The 16,318-nt window shown below is 39.2% G+C and overlaps 1 long non-coding RNA gene across 4 annotated transcripts in view; it reads right to left on the bottom strand.

Annotated features, from left to right (window-relative positions):
* LOC103786116 (uncharacterized) overlaps positions 1-16,318 on the bottom strand; it is an 859,517-nt gene that overhangs the window by 314,064 nt on the left and 529,135 nt on the right. The window contains exon 5 of one of the 4 annotated variants that reach the window (XR_010109414.1): positions 10,558-10,673. The exons of the other annotated variants lie outside the window; for them this stretch is intronic. This is a non-coding gene — a long non-coding RNA (uncharacterized LOC103786116). The remainder of the gene's footprint in view (positions 1-10,557; positions 10,674-16,318) is intronic. 4 annotated transcript variants of the gene reach the window in all.

The following is a 16,318-nucleotide window of genomic DNA, read 5'->3' as shown; positions in this document are numbered from 1 at the left end:
GTTTGCCCCATGCCCCAAGAACTGAATTGAAAACCTAACTCCTAATACAGATGATACTCGGCTAAATAATTGATATTCATGTGAGTGGGCTCTGAGTCCAATGGGTTGGAGTCCAAGCTCCACACCACATTGTATATTAGTTGAATTATTTAAACTCTCTGAGCCACAGTTCCAATATCTATATGAATGATTAAAACAACATCTGGTAATTTGTAAACACTCAATAAATATTAGCTGCTATAATATTATTATTGTTACCTTGTTATTCCTCACTGATACCTAGCAATACTTACATTACCCTAAATAGGCTCTTGGATTCTCTAAATATGTTTCTCAATAAGCATGCAGCTTTTCTGTTCCAGTTTATTATTGGTAGCTTTTTTTCCCCCTAAAGTTCTTTAAGCATGAGAAACATTAAATTCGAAAGAACTAGTTTTTTAGGACTCTGGCCTGGACATTGAGTTGGAAGATATTATTGTCACTGAAGAAGAGAATAACAAAGAGGAAAGGCTTCCTTGTGTCCTCATTTTCACTTTGATGTACCACAAATAAAGAATAAGCTGACACTCCTAAAATATGACGACACCATATTGTTGTTACTCCGTATCCTGGCACCTCAGTTCCCCTGCATGCTGCGCAGGCTGCTGAAGCCTTTGAAGTTAGAAAACACTACTGCCTGATCGCCAGCACTCATAATGAAGACACAGTATGGTAAATCAAAAGAGACATGTCACCTCATGTCTACACTCCCTTCCCAACAGGGAGAGGCAGGAAGGAGGAAGGAGAGGAAGAGGAGGAGGGGGAAAGCAAGCTCAAAATTGTGATTATAAATCAACTGGTCCTGCCTCTCAGGAGTAAAAGACCAGCAACTTTTATATTACAACTCAATCCCATCTTGCGTCTTCAAATCAATTTCTCTTTCTTTTTTAATGTTTTATCATCTTTAAATTTTTTTAATAAATAATTTTTCTTCTAAAAAAGAAAGAGGAATGTCATTTCTTTAAAGAAAAAAAAGATGTGCCATTTTTCTTCTTCTGGGGGAAATAGATGCGTTTTTTAAATTCATTTTTCTTTGTCATAAGCAATTGTTGTGTCATAAATTTAAAACAGGTTGTGCATTTGAGGTTCCATTCAAATCTGAGCAGGGGACATGTGGGATATGAAGGTTTATTAGTATAAATGGATAAATAATGCATGTTGAGCCTCAGAAACCTTGTGTTCCAGCTAGTTGACTCCAAAAACATGTCATAATATATTTTTTAAAATTCAACTAGGCAATATCGTCACAAAGATAAATTGATCTAAACTCTAATTGGAAAGGCACAGAAAACATATTGCTATGTTCATTTCTTTACACTAAATAATTTGAGTCTATGAACTCAACTGTGATTTATTTGTAAGTATATCATAATCATCAAAATGGATACCAGACTTTCTGGAAACTCACTCTTAGATGTGTTCAGAATCAAAACCTGTTAGTCCATAGCACATTGTCTTGAGTAATACTCTGCCATTCTCATTCTGGACTCTGACATTTCTCTTTTTACTGCAATATTATTTAAATGGAAAGATTCACCACAAATTGCATAGTGTTGCAAAAATACTTAGAGTGATCTTTAAAGTCAAAGGAAAATCCTCACTTGACAAATGACAGTAAATTCCGCTTCTTGTTTTCAAAAGAAAATTTTCAATTTGTCAAGATAACAATTTTCAAATTTCAGATTACTTGGATTATAGGACGATTGATGAATTGTCAAAATCATAGGAAGAAGTATTTTTAAAATAAATATTGAGCATTCATTGGGTGAGATTACAAAGTACCCAATTGTTTTCATGATTTCTTTGTGCAAAGCTGGGATTAGCAAAAAGCAATTCCTAGAAGACAAAACTTTGAATCATTCACAGTCCTGAGATGCCATTTTAAGCAACGAAAAAAAGCAATAGTTAGGTCTGGGTGGGATGGGAAAGAGAAAAGGGAGGCAATATAGTTACTAAGCTCCCAGGAGTCAAGTGTATGCAGACAAAAGCTGCCGTGTAACATGTGGTCTTACTAGTTTGTGTGTCATGTAATACTTGACTGTGTTTTAATCATGAAAGGGAGATGACTGAAGAATTCCAGACCTTAAATAGATTCCAGACCTTCGTTGTCTATACTTCTTTATATTTGGTAAAGGAAGGAATGTTAGATGTAGCTCTAGGGACATCTTAGCCTAGTGTCAGACAGTAGTAGTAGGTATGGGCCTCCCACCAAATGAGGTTACCAGAGTAATCTGAAGACTGGGCCAAGTACAGCAGCTATGTTTATCGTTACTGCTGCTACTGTGTTTCACCTAACATTGCTCCACCCTCTTATAGCTTACCATTATACATATTTATGCATATGCAACCTCATTAGACCTTCCCAGAAGTCTTCCAAATGTGGTGGTATTATCAACACATTATAAGCGATCTGAGGACAAAAAGGTCAATGATTGGGCCCAAGATGTCATAGGCACCAGCAGCGGACCCTGAAACAGATCCCAGTCCCTTTGATATTCAATCTCATATTTTCAGATAAGCTGCATCACCTTTGAAAATGCATTACTGATGAGACGAACTGTGAGGGGAGACACTTGGTTTGATGAAAGGAATATGGAGAACCTGGAGAAATCCAGGAGAGAAAATTGTACAATCCATTTAATAACCACCTACATAGCCCATGGTATATTTTAGGCAGTCTTAAATATGTTATAAATATTGACTCAGCAATGCTCATATCAATCTTATAAGGCAAGCACTATAGCCCCATTTTAAAGATGCCAAAACTAAAACCCGAGGATGTTAAATAACCTTCCCAAGAACATGGCAAGCTGGCTTGAGCCCATGCTATTAATTAGAGGGGTTTGCTGCCTCTTGTGTAATGGCTTGGTTGTTGGAAGGGTTAAATAAGGTGATATAGGTCAACTGTTTATTATAGACCTTGGAAAAACGATGTTTAAAAGAAGTGAAGTACATCATTAGTGATGTGAAGAAGACAGATGGCAGACTTATCTAGTTCAAGTGAAGAATATATACTATGATGCTACACAAAAGGACGGAAGTTGAACAGAGTGGAATGAGAGTGGTTAAAGAGCATCCTTCACACAAGAAGTATTCTGGATGGGTTAGCCTCAGTCAGGGTCCTTTCTACACAGATTTTGACCATCTGTTGAGCTTGGCACAGTTCATACAAGATCAGATTGCCTCAACATTTTTTTCCTCTTAGTTTCCAGTTCATCCTTACTTTAACCCAAATCTAGAACTAGTTTGCTGAGTGTCCTGAAATAATTCTACAACTCATGCAATACCAAGTTTTCAGACCCTCAAGATACAAAGATTAAGAGACACCTGCTTCACCCTTCAAGCAACAGACTTCCTATAAAGTTATTACAGACACATAAACCAGTAACAACCACCATTACACTAAGGGCTAAAATAAAAGTTTGCCTAAGGACCAGAGGGAACACATAAGAGGAATGTTGCTTTTGCATAAGACAGATTTCCTCAAGGAACTGGACTTAATAGGGCTTGAAAGGGAAAGAAGATAAGAAAGGAAACGAGAGTGCAGAAGATAGTCCGAGCCAATCACACAGGCCTGTGAATTATGGTGTGCTTAGGGAAACACAGATCACTTGATATTGTTAGAAAATAAGTTTAGGGAGGGGGCAAGAAGAAACGGAAAAGGAAGCTAGGTAGGTGCCCTATCAGGAGGCTGTGTCCAACATGTGAAGCCACACAGGAGAGGTTTAGAAAGAGGTAAAGAGATGAGATCTGTATTTCAGAAAAATACAAAAAACATAACATTCCTGAAAGCACAGTTGACAAATTCATGCAGGAATAAATTAGATGCAGGAGTCTATTTCTATCTGAGAACTGTTAAGAGTTTGGCCTAAGATAGTTCAGTTATTAGGGAAGCAGAGAAACAAAAAATCGGTTTGTAAGTTATACAGGAAGACAAAAGGAATATTGGAGCTGGCAAAGACTCTCAGATTATTGGCATGGTGATTTTGTTAGTGGGGTCACTGACGCAGATAGCGAATACAGATGGGAGAGGATTGGGGATGAAGGAGATGTGATAATAAGACTTCTGGACAGATTGAGTTTAACGTGCTTGTGAAGTATTCAAATAGAGATGTCTAGTGGGCAGTGGAAAATACAAGCAAGTAATAGGTATTCAAAATATATTTACCTGAGTGCACTGATCTCTCCTGAGATGTTAGTTGTTTGGGATATATCCACTCTACTGGAATCCGCAGTATCTGGGTGATGCTTTTCACCCCACACCTCTGTGCCTCTGAATGTCATCAAATTTATCACCAAAGTACCACCCATTGTTTTCCCTCTTAAGGTATCTAGTTGTTTGCCCTGTGTTTACTCCCAATCCCATTTAAGGATCGACTGTAATTTCCTATCTCAATATATCAGTGGTTCTTTCCAGACTAGCAACAGCACCAGCACCTAGAAACTTGCTAGAAATACAAATTCTTGGTCCTCACCCCATACCTACTGAATCAGAAATGCTGGGGGTAGGATTCCACAACTTATATTTGCATAAGTCCTTCAGGTGACTCTAATGCTTGCTCACTGCCATAGAACATCCTTTCTATAACCTAAAAAGTTAGATCGCTCTAGCCTCAAATTATTCTTGCTCAAATAAGTCATCCACTCTTCTAGGGGGGAAACAATTACTGTTCTAAAATACACATATGTTAGGGCTACTCTCCAACCACATTTAATTTTTAAATACTGATTCTTTTTCTCATAGGCTGAGCTGATGTGAATGACATTTATACATTATTTTGTTTCTAAGCTGTTTTAGGTACTTTCCATGGATCAACTTCAACAAACAAATTGGGGAAAAGACTAGAATGGACAGAAGTGTGTGAGAAGGAAGAAAAAAGAAAGGGAATGAGAGAAGAAAGTCAAGAAAAAAGAAAAAAGAGAAGTAGTTAGAAGACTGATAGGAATATGAAAAGCTAAGAGGAATTATGTAGATGAAGAAGTAGAAAAGACAGAAGAGAGAAATAAATTAACATATGTAGACAATGATTACAGATTCTCTAGTTGGGATCTCTTGTCTCTTGCTAAGCACCTCAATAAAGATATAAGCAATAAAATCTGGGGGTGGATTCTGCTTCATATAATTCTCAGTTATTATCCTGTTAATGGCTTTCTTCACTTGGTGAGCTGAATATCCGCCAGATATTTGCCCGTCTAGATCCACTACTCACCCTTCTCTATCTTGCACTGTGCCCTGGGAGACTGACTGGCACACACCAAGTCAACAGGCTCTCTTGCCTTCTGTCTTCTGGTTGAATTTAGCAAATGGCCAAAGATTGCAAGATGAAAGAAAAGGCAGGGTGAATTACCAATTCCTTGCTCACTCCCTGCAGCATTGCTATGGATTGGCTTCTTTAAACCAAGAGCATATTTTCTCTTAGGTGACCTCTCCCCACAGTTCTCTCTTGCTTTCTCTCTCTCTCTCTGTCTCTCTCATCCCTTTAGACTTAGCCTTGGTAACCCCATTTTTACCCCTTGAATAACTGAACTGCTTCCTTGAGCTTTTCCCTATACCCTGATCACAGCATCACAACATTTCCTTTATAAGACTCTCTTCTCAGCCGGGCACAGTGGCTCGTGCCTGTAATTCTAGCTCTTTGGGAGGCTGAGGTGGGCAGATCGCTTGAGGTCAGGAGTTCAAGACCAGCCTGATCAACATGGTGAAACCCCATCTCTACTAAAAATAGAAAAATTTAGCCAGGCGTGGTGGTGGGCACCTGTAATCCCAGCTACTCGGGAGGCTGAGGCAGGAGACTCACTTGAGCCTGGAAGGTGCAGGTTGCAGTAAGCCAAGATTGTGCCATTGCACTCCAGCCTGGGTGCCAGAGTGAAACTCCCTCTCAAAAAAAACACAAAAACAAAAAAAAATCAAAAACCCTCTCTACTCTTTCTCTCTTGACTACACAAACTTTTACTTGCCAAGACTGATAAACTTAGCTTTGAGATATCAGACTCTCTTGATTTCCCTCCTACCTCACTAGCCACTCTTATTTTATTTTATTTTATTTTATTTTATTTTATTTTAGACAGTCTCACTCTGTCACCCACGCTGGAGTGCAGTGGCGCGATCTCGGCTCGCTGCAACCTCCGCCTCCTGGGTTCAAGTGATTCTCCTACCTCAGCCTCCTGAGTAGCTGGGACTACAGGCACCTGCCACCATGCCCAGCTAGTTTTTGTATTTTTAGTAGAGACAGGGTTTCGTCATATTGGCCAGGCTGGTCTCGAACTCCTGACCTTGTGATCTGCCTGCCTCGGCCTCCCAAAGTACTGGGATTACAGGCATGAGCCACCGCACCCGGCCCAGCCACTCTATCTTAATGTCACTTTCTGGCTTCATCTCATCTTCCCAACATTTAGATTTCAGATTGCCCTGAAACTCACTTTTCAGACTTCTTTCCTCAAGGTACCCTCAGTGCCTTGACTACCTCATTCGGATGACATTAGATACCATCTATACTCTAACTGCCACATTTAGTCTACAGCCTTAAGCTTTCCCCCGAATTCCAAACTCAGCTATCTACTTGGAAGTCGAATAGACAAATAAAACTTAATTTGCCCAAATCCCATTTTCTTCACCAAAACTGTCTATACCTTGGTCATTTCCATATCAACTGTGGTACCATTGTTTATCTAGTTGGTCAGTTCGAAATCCTAGAAGTTTCCTTTGATTCCTCTTTGCTGCCTGTCCTGCAGACAATACAGCAGCAAGTACTATCAACTCTACCTTCCGGATATACCCTGAAACCAACAATGTCTCACACTTGCAGCACAACTGTTTTAAACCAGCACCTTCATCTCTCACTTAACTACCTAACAGTCTCCTATCAGGTCTCTACCCTCCATTCTCTCCCCTACCAAAGCCAAAGGAAGATCTCTCTAAAGCACAAATCAAAGCGTGCCACTCACCTATCCACTCAACTTCAGTGGCGTTCTATCACAAGCCAAATGAAATCCAAACATTTTCCCACGGCTTCCAGAGTCCTCTGTCATCTGGTTCCAGTCTAGCTCTCCAACAGCTTTCTTCGTTTCCAGACAATCTGGCCTCATTATGTCCAATGCAGCAGCCACTGCCACATGTGTCTACTGAGCACTTGAAATCTGGGTAGTGAGACTGAGGGGCCAAATTTCCTATTTTATTCAATTTATGTTTAAAAATTTAAATTTAAAAATGGCCAGGCACTGTGGCTCATGCTTGTAATCCCAGCACTTTGGGAGGCCAAGGTGGGTGCATCTCCTGAGGTCAGGAGTTCGAGACCAGCCTGGCCAACATGGTGAAACCCCATCTGTACTAAAAATACAAAAATTAGCTGGGTGTGGTGGCGGGCACCTGTAATCCCAGCTACTCGGGAGGCTGAGGCGGGAGAATTGCTTGAATCCAGGAGGCAGAGTTTGCAGTGAACTGAGATCATGCCACTACACTCCAGCTTGGGCGACAGAGCAAGACCCTGTCAAAAAAAAAAAAAAAGAAAAAGAAAAAAGAAAAATTTAAAAACCAGTACTTATTTAATTATCAGAAAACTCTTAAATATGGTCAGATGACATAGATATATGAATCTATGTTATCAATGATAGATTTCATGATCAATTATTTTTATAAAAATTTAGTTTCTGGCCGGGCACAGTGGCTTACGCCTGTAATCCCAGCACTTTGAGAGGCCGACGCGGGTGGATCATGAGGTCAGGAGATCGAGACCATCCTGGCTATCAAGGTGAAACCCCATCTCTACGAAAAACACAAAAATTAGCCAGGCATGGTGGCGGGTGCCTGTAGTCCCAGCTACTCGGGAGGCTGAGGCAGGAGAATGGTGTGAACCCAGGAGGCGGAGCTTGCAGTGAGCAGAGATCACGCCACTGCACTCCAGCCTGGGCCACAGAGCAAGACTCCAACTCAAAAAAAAACCAAAAACAAAATTTAGCTTCCAAATTGAGATGTGCTTTAAGTATAATATACCTGATTTTGAATAAAAGTATAAAAATAAACTATTACATACATAATTTTTATACTGATTACATGTTTAAGTTAAAACCATATAATTAAATTTTACTTTGTTTCTTACGTTTGAATCTTATTTTATTTTCACTTCTTTCATGTGATTAATTAAAAAATGTAATTCCACATGTGGCTGTCATTGTCATATTTCTGTCTATTGTAGAACAGATAGGCTGTCTGCTCCATCTAATTCAGTCCTGCCTCCAGGGTTTTTATACTTGTTTCTTCCTATGACTAGAATGTTCTTCCAGACCTACATCTCTTGTCCATTATCACTCATTTGCAATTTTTATTCTGATCTCTGCTCAAATATCAACTCTTCAAATAGTATTTCCCTGACCGTACTAAGACAGCCTCCATCCTCTTCTCCTTACTTGCTTTTGTTTTTCCACATAGCACCCATCACTACATCTATTTGCTTACTCTCTGACTCCTCTACTAGGAAGTAAGCCTTCTAAAGGCAGGGGCAGTTTTCCTGTTCAGTGCTGTATTTCAAGGGCAGAAAAAGGATTGTATAATGGGCACTCAGTATTTGTTGAAAGAATGAATGAATGAATGAATGAAACCACCAATACTCAACTGTGGCACAGCACGGACAATATCTATGTGTGTACTCTACGACTCTTACCTGAATTCAGCCTTTAAACATCTCCACCACATTAGAGCTCAGTAAGCATGAAACATTTATCTCACAGAAATCCAGGACCTTGAGATGCTAATGGAAACAGCACTTCAAGCAATGGCAGAGTAGGTGGGAGGCACATAGGCCACTCTTCACACAAACTTTTCACAGACATAGCCAAGAGCCACATCCTATGCTCAATGCCAATGAATCAATCCTATTTAAGAATCCTATCATTTTCCATTACTTCTCTTTCAAGGAATAGATATCAAAGGTGCATGGAAAAATAATACATGGAAGATACAAACTTGAAGTCTTCTACAATGTGTTTTGCCTGAGATGCCTTAAAAGTGCACTGGAACTGCTTTGCAATGTAGCTACAATTCTAAGCACATGTTATGGTATGTTCTTAATTTTCAAGAGTCAGTAGCAGGTAATTCTAAGAAGGAAGGAAATTAGAATAACAAAACAAACATATTCTAGGTTATCTCAAGTGTAAACTATAGAAGGCTCATAATTGGCACGCTGCTGGGAATCACTGTGAATTTTCAACTTAGATTTTCAACAGAAATTTCACTTTGGGTACTAAGACAATCCGCTATTTCAAATGAGAAGTTGTACATACATTTAGCGTGGAAGCCAGGGAATTTCAAATTTTTCTCTCAAATCACATCAATTTGCACCTCCTAAACTTCAAAGACAGGGCTAACAGCAGCATCAGCACAAATGTCAAAGAACATGCTATCTCATACAGTTTAGGAATTTCAAAATTGAAGGGAAGATAAATGCATCAGCATAGCAAAGAGGAAGAAAGATGCATTTTATCTTGCTTTCCAGAAGTTGCATAACTTTCTGTAATTGTGAGGTTATCATCATGGATAACTGGTAAGGAATTTTAACAGATCCAGGCAATAAATCTTCAGCAGTGGGATGAAAACATGGGGAGAGTAGAAGAAGGTCTCCCTCCAGAAGGTCACAAAAGTGGGAATGTGTACGAAGACAGCTGCCAGCCCAGCTCGTGGCCAGAATCTAAAGCCATTTTGGAGTCACTATTATGTTCCTCATTGTAGACATATGGGTAATGAGTCCACTAGGGATGGGGGTAGAAAATCACATCAACCGTCATTTCTTGTTCCCATTCTGCCAGGCATGATGTTGCTGCATTATTTTTCTCATCTGCTTTCTAATCTGCGATGAGTTTGTGAAGGGGGTTAACACTGTGTGTGAATAAGGAGAAGATGTATTTTATTTCAGGTGTTTGGATGTCTTTTCTGCACATTTCTGAAGATGAGTGCTTTTTACTTGTAACCTTTGTCTAAAGGCCTTTTAGTCCCATTCAGACTTGCTACTATATTAAAAACAGAAGCATTGAGTTTGGTGAATTGTGGGTGAAAGAGGTTATAATGTTACCAATTATCCCAATTTTGGGATGGGCTTCTGGAAATCAGGCTGCAGAGGCCTGCCACAGTGTCTAGCAAAAGCAACAGTGGCCAGGTGTGGTGGTTCACACCTGTAATCCCAGCACTTCGGGAGGATGAGGTGGGCAGATCACCTGATGTTGGGAGTTCGAGACCAGCCTGGCCAACATGGTGAAACCCCCATCTCTACTAAAAAAAAATATATATATATATACACACACACACATATGTATACACACACACACACACACACACACACACATATATATATAAACTAAAAATGCAACAGTGAGGCAAGGTGTGGCAGTTCATGCCTGTAATCCCAGTACTTTCGGAAGCCAAGGCAGGCAGATCACTTGAGGTCAGGAGTTCAAGACCAGCCTGGCCAACATGGTGAAACCCCATCTCTACTAAGAATATGAAAATTGGCCCGCTGTGGTGGCACTCACCTGTAGTCCCAGCTACTCAGCAAGCTGAGGCAGGAGAATCACTTGAACCTGGGAGGCAGAGGTTGCAGTGAGCCGAGATCACGCCATTACACTCCAGCCTCGGCAACAGAGAAAGACTGTCTCAAAAAAAAAAAAAAAAGAAAGAAAGAAAGAAAGAGGGACAGTGATTCTGGGTTCACATCACAATGTTGGACAGAGGCTTCCTGTCTGCAGAATATTGCTGGATTGCCACATATCCTCTTGAACACATGTAAACTTTGGACAGACTGCTCTCAGTGGGTACAAACATTCAGGAACATAAGTAAATTCCATCTCAAACCTCTGAGATATGCATGATTTCGCAGTATTCAGCCTCGAATTACAATGCCTTCTTGATAGTCTTTCAAATCAAAAGGTTGTTTATTTGGAAATGAAAAATTTTTAAAAAGACAAAAATATTCAAAAGTGTTTTTTTTTTTTTTAAATCCCTCAAGATCTACCTTTGTTTTCTTTCTTCTTTTCCAGCTGGAAATTGCTTTTCCACCCATTTTTCATGATTACTCCACTCTTGTCCTGTGAAATCCTAAACTGGGATGTCCACCTTCTACATGAACTGATATGAAAGTGGTTAAATCTGACAATACTTTCTCCCATGAGAAAATATTCATAACTGTTTTCTATGCCAGTGATTTGTGTTACTTCTGATATCAAATAGATTTTACTTTATACCTCTGGCAGTCAAACGCATATACTGTTCCCCTTCTCTAAATTTAAAATCCAGTCAAGAGAATGAAGGAGATAACGTCTCTTTTATTACATTTTGGGGAAAATAATAAAAATCATTATGGATATTGAAATATCCCATGAAGCACCTGGATATATTTTACTCTGTGCTCGGGAAATTGTAGAAAATATAGTCAAAGAAACAGATGTCAACTAAATGCTGTGTTAAAGCTATGATGCCCCTATAGTCACCCAGAAGTTTGAGGATTCTAAATTGAATCAGCGAACCACAAATAAATAAGCACAGAGAAAACTAATTGCCTAGAAAAGAGTGCTCCACTTGCTTCGTTATTTGCTACTTGAAATTCTCCACAAGTGCAACTTAACTGAAATCTAAATTGCAGAATACAGATCAGACAGATACTGAAACCAAGACCTAGGTTTCTGTCTGTCTTCTCATCTTCAATCAGGGCAGCTAGGACTCAGGAGAAACCTCATAAATGCAAAGGAAATTTACCATTGTTATGCAGTTTCTTTCAGAGAGCAGTCCTCCAAAACAGAGAGGTCTAGTTCAGGACTGCTCAAATGTTAATGTGTCTTTGAATCATGTGGGATCTTGATAAAATGCAGATGCTGATTTGGTAGGCTTGGGGCAGGACCTGAGATTATGAATATCTCACCAGTTCCCAGGTGATGCCCATATAGTGGGGTATCCACTGGTTAATAATTTCTCTTGGAAATCAAAAAACAATTCTCACTCTTCTAGTACTCCACAGTATGATTTTAGAAACATTGTCTGACCTAGCTGTGCCTCAGTTTCTCATCTATGAAGAAGAACTGCTAAGGTTAAAGAGATCATGTTGCTATAGAACCTTGAAGAGAATTAAAGATGTTATGTGAACAGGTTTGGCCAAACAAATATGTTCCAGGACATGAAAAACATCAGAAGAGTGAAGAAATAAGGGTCTTAAAGACTGAGAATAAAAGTAAACAGACAGATCTCACTGGAAGATAAACCACAAACGAGAATTTTTTAAAAAGTAAGGAAAAAAATCAATAAAGCAAAGTGCCATGAAGAGAGTCAAGTGAAGGGAGGTCAGACTTCAGCAATGTAGAACAAAGAAAAATGTGAAATATGCTTTAATATCTAAAAAATGATGAGCACAGTGTTTTACAGAGGACAGATCTGTGGAGAGGTAAGGAAGAAGGTGATGTAGCATATATACGAAAAAGAAAAGATAAGAAAATCTTCAAATAAAATTAAACAAATTATTTAAAATAGATAATAAAAGTAACAAATTCAACCACCTCTTTCCCCAAAATGGTAGATTGATTTTTACCATAATTTTTTCTTTGCTTTTTGACTTATTATTTTTTTTGAGATAGGGTTTTGCTCTGCTGCCCAGGCTGAGTGCAGCAGCCTGATCACAGCTCACTGCAGCCTCTACCTCCTGGACTCAAGTGATCCTTCCACCTCAGCCTCCCTCAGCTGGGACTACAAGCATGTGCCGCCATGGCCAGCTAACTTATATTTTTAAATTAATTAATTTATTTATTTATTTTTTAGAGATGGTCTTGCTATGTTGCCCAGGCTGGTCTCAAACTCCTGGACTCAAGCAATCCTCACACCTCAGCCTCCCCAAATGCTGAGACTGCAGGCATAAGCCACGGTGCTACGCTGATATTTTTAAGTGCCTGGGGCATGCAAAACTAGCCCATCTTCCGGTAACTGCTCAGACATATCTTGCCTCAGACATGAGATGAAGTCAAGTTATGGAGTTTTCAAGTACACTAGGGGTTAATAAGGAGGCTCTCTCTCTTGATGGGCCATTCCAAGAAAAGCAGTCTGCCTTCTAAGCCCCAAAGTCTCCTTGAGACAGGGAATACCTCACAGAAATCTGGGTGGCAGAAAGAATGTAGGAAAAAATATATATTTTATTTATTTTGTTTGTAGGACCCTAATTAAATGACATCAGCAAAGCTGGAAAATCCTGCCTATCAGGTTTAACACTTACTCTGGTAGTCTTCTCAAACCTTTCCAAGGTTGAAGTTACTGATGATTAACTTCTGGGAATACCCGTGGTAACTATTTCAGACCTGTGAACTATCACACCCTCTTCATGTCACACAAGGCATGTCAGCAGACACCTGCATCAAGCGAGTACCTTTTTAGAAGGCTGTAATGTTAGATTTTGTTTTTGGAAGTGACAGTGACCGTTCTAGCCACCAAATGGTAATACTTCCTCTGAGCTTTCCAAGACCTTAGCCGACTTTCTTCCAGATAAAGTCACTACCTGCATAAGACTAACATTACCCGTGAATCGGCTGTTCCTGCAGCAGAGGCTGTACCTGAAATGTAACTGGCAATTTCAGCTCAACTATAGATGAGAATAAAAGGTCACATTTAAAAGGTTTCCAGCCCAGGGAGAGCCAGTTAGAGCATGTGCAACATGATCAGCTGTACAACAGCGAAGGGAAGATGCAGTATTACTCACAGATAAAGAGTAGTCCACAAAGAGTAACCTGGCTCTCTAAATTTACCAAGATTCACTCAAGATTCTACTGCAGTGTTCACAAGCTTTTATCTCTCTGACAACCAAACCCAAGAGGTTTGCCAAAATAGAATTCCAATGTAGAGGGAAAGAAGCTAAAGAATTATGCATTAATAACACCTTTACCCACAGGCAGAACATATTTTCATCTGCACACATCACGAATGGGAGATCTCAGGTTATTAAAGGTGAAAGAGGCTAACAGTCTTTGGGATGGCTCCCTTGGGACAGTTATTTGCATAATGAAGGCTAATACACAGTAACCCAGCTCAGCAGTTCTTTTGGATCACCTACTTGTAGGCACACACAATATTTTAAACTCACTAACTAAATTACTTGGTGGAAGAGTTGTCCATAGCTAATCTCAAAACTATGTCTACAAAAATTCATGACCATATTTACCAATGAGGAAAAAGCCTAATTGATAAAGATGTATGTGTTAATTAATCTCTGTTTTAGAATATCCAAAATGAATGCCTATATAAAGATCATCATTGATAAATATTCAGATGCTGCCAAGGTCATCTGCATAACTTAAACTCAGAGTCAGAGAAAGGACCTATGCCTTGCTCTGGATACCCAAAGTCCAGGACGCCTATGTCAGAAGTCATCTTAGAAACCACTTATCAAGGGAAAGAATGCCAAAATTTGTGGGCATGATCGTCTTTTCATATTTAGTCATACAACTTTATTTAAAATATTTTAAATAAAGACATCTTAATGTAAAATATTTTAAATTAATGAACCCAAACTGTAAGAAAATTTAGCACAAAAGATAGAGGCAAATGTATAACTTTGTTTTAGAAGAGAGAAATGGAGTTATTTACTACATAGGGACCATTTAATATTTTGCAGTTAATGTGTTGAGTGAATTGCTCTAGTATTTTTGTTGTGCAGTAATTTTACTTTATAAAATAACTTGTGGCTTACTCCATGCCTAAAGCATCATGAATAATAACAGTATTAAAATTAATATTGATTAAATATTTATGTACTAGCATTCTACTCTGCTAAGTGCTTTACCTAGATTAATTCTCTTATTTCTCATTTCTCTATATCATAGGTGTTCATAATATATATACTTTACAGATGAGCACAAGGAGGGTAAATATCTTGCCCATGATCACACAGCTAGTAAGGGGCTGAGCTGGGATTCAAATCCAAAGTCTAAATTACACCATCTTCCAGGAAGTCCAGCTGCAAAAGCTTTGTTTTTCCTAGTGCTCTGCTTTTTCTGAGTGCCTATTATATAGAAATGTGTGTATTTCAATCTACAGCTATATATTAGGTTGGTGCAAAAGTAATTGCGGTTTTTGCCATTGAACATAATGGCAAAAGCATCTCAATAAATAACACACACATACTGGATATGTACTTAGTGCCATGTAACAGTTTAGGAGATGAATGTAAAAAGATCAATAAAGAGGGGTCTGCTCCCCTAAGAAGCTCTGTATCTCCCTAGATTCTCTTTCCAATCCTCACATCGCAACATTCATGGGGTAGTTAGTCCATGAAATCAGTTGTTAACTCGTGAAGAGAGTTACCTCTCTATCTATTAAATCTGACTTAGACTCCTTGTTTCTTCATCAATAATTTTCTAACCCAACACACCTCATCTTTCAACTCAAAATTTGGGGAACTAGAAAAGTAAAGTAGTTGTGCTATGCCATGCCGAGTTTCATCAGAGGAAGCCAAAATCAGATGAATGCTGCTGAGAATAGATGCTGAACAGGTGAAAACTGGAAAGCTTTAGAGAGTTGGTCTCAAGAAAAGGGAAAAAGGGAAGTGCATCGAAAAGGAGTAGAAAACTTAAAATAAATGTGGTCCATCTAGTGGTGGAGCTGCCTAGAATCCAAAAGGAAACAACCTTACAGGCAGAGATGAAATAGGTGAAAAGATTCTAGGTTATAGCTTTATTCTCCCTCCCCTGAGTGTGGGCTGGACTTTGTGACTCACTTTGAAGAATAGAGCATAGAAATGGAAAAGACAGTAAATTTACAGAGAAGGAACTTGGTAAACACTAACTTAGCCAAGTAATTAAACTTGACATCATACTCCCTGAAATGATGTGACGAGAAGGACACCTCACCTTCATGACATTTTCCCCTAAACCTCAACCCAGTCTGACCATGGGAAAAATATCTGCTAAACCCACATTAGAGATGCTGTGGCCTGAATGTTTGCATCCCCATGAAATTTATATGTTAAAATCCTAACCCCTAATGTGATGGTTTTGGTGGTGGGATCTTTGGGGTTTAATTACAGGCTCCATAAGGATGGAACCCTCGTGCATCAGATTAGTGTTTTTATAAGAGACACTAAAGAGATATTCTTTTCTCTTATTCATGTAAGGATACAATGAGAAAATGGTCATCTGCAAACCAGGAAGCAGACCCTCACCAGACAGCAAATTTGCTGATACCTTGATCTCGGACTTCCCAGCCTCCAGAAATAAGTGTTCATTGTTTAAGCCACCCATGCTATGGTATTCTGCTATAGAAACCCAA

Source organism: Pan paniscus, chromosome 13 (genome assembly GCF_029289425.2).
Source record: "Pan paniscus chromosome 13, NHGRI_mPanPan1-v2.0_pri, whole genome shotgun sequence".
Classification (NCBI taxonomy): Eukaryota; Metazoa; Chordata; class Mammalia; order Primates; family Hominidae; genus Pan; species Pan paniscus.
The sequence above is the reverse complement of the archived record's forward strand: the minus strand, read 5'-3'. Positions and strand labels throughout refer to the sequence as shown.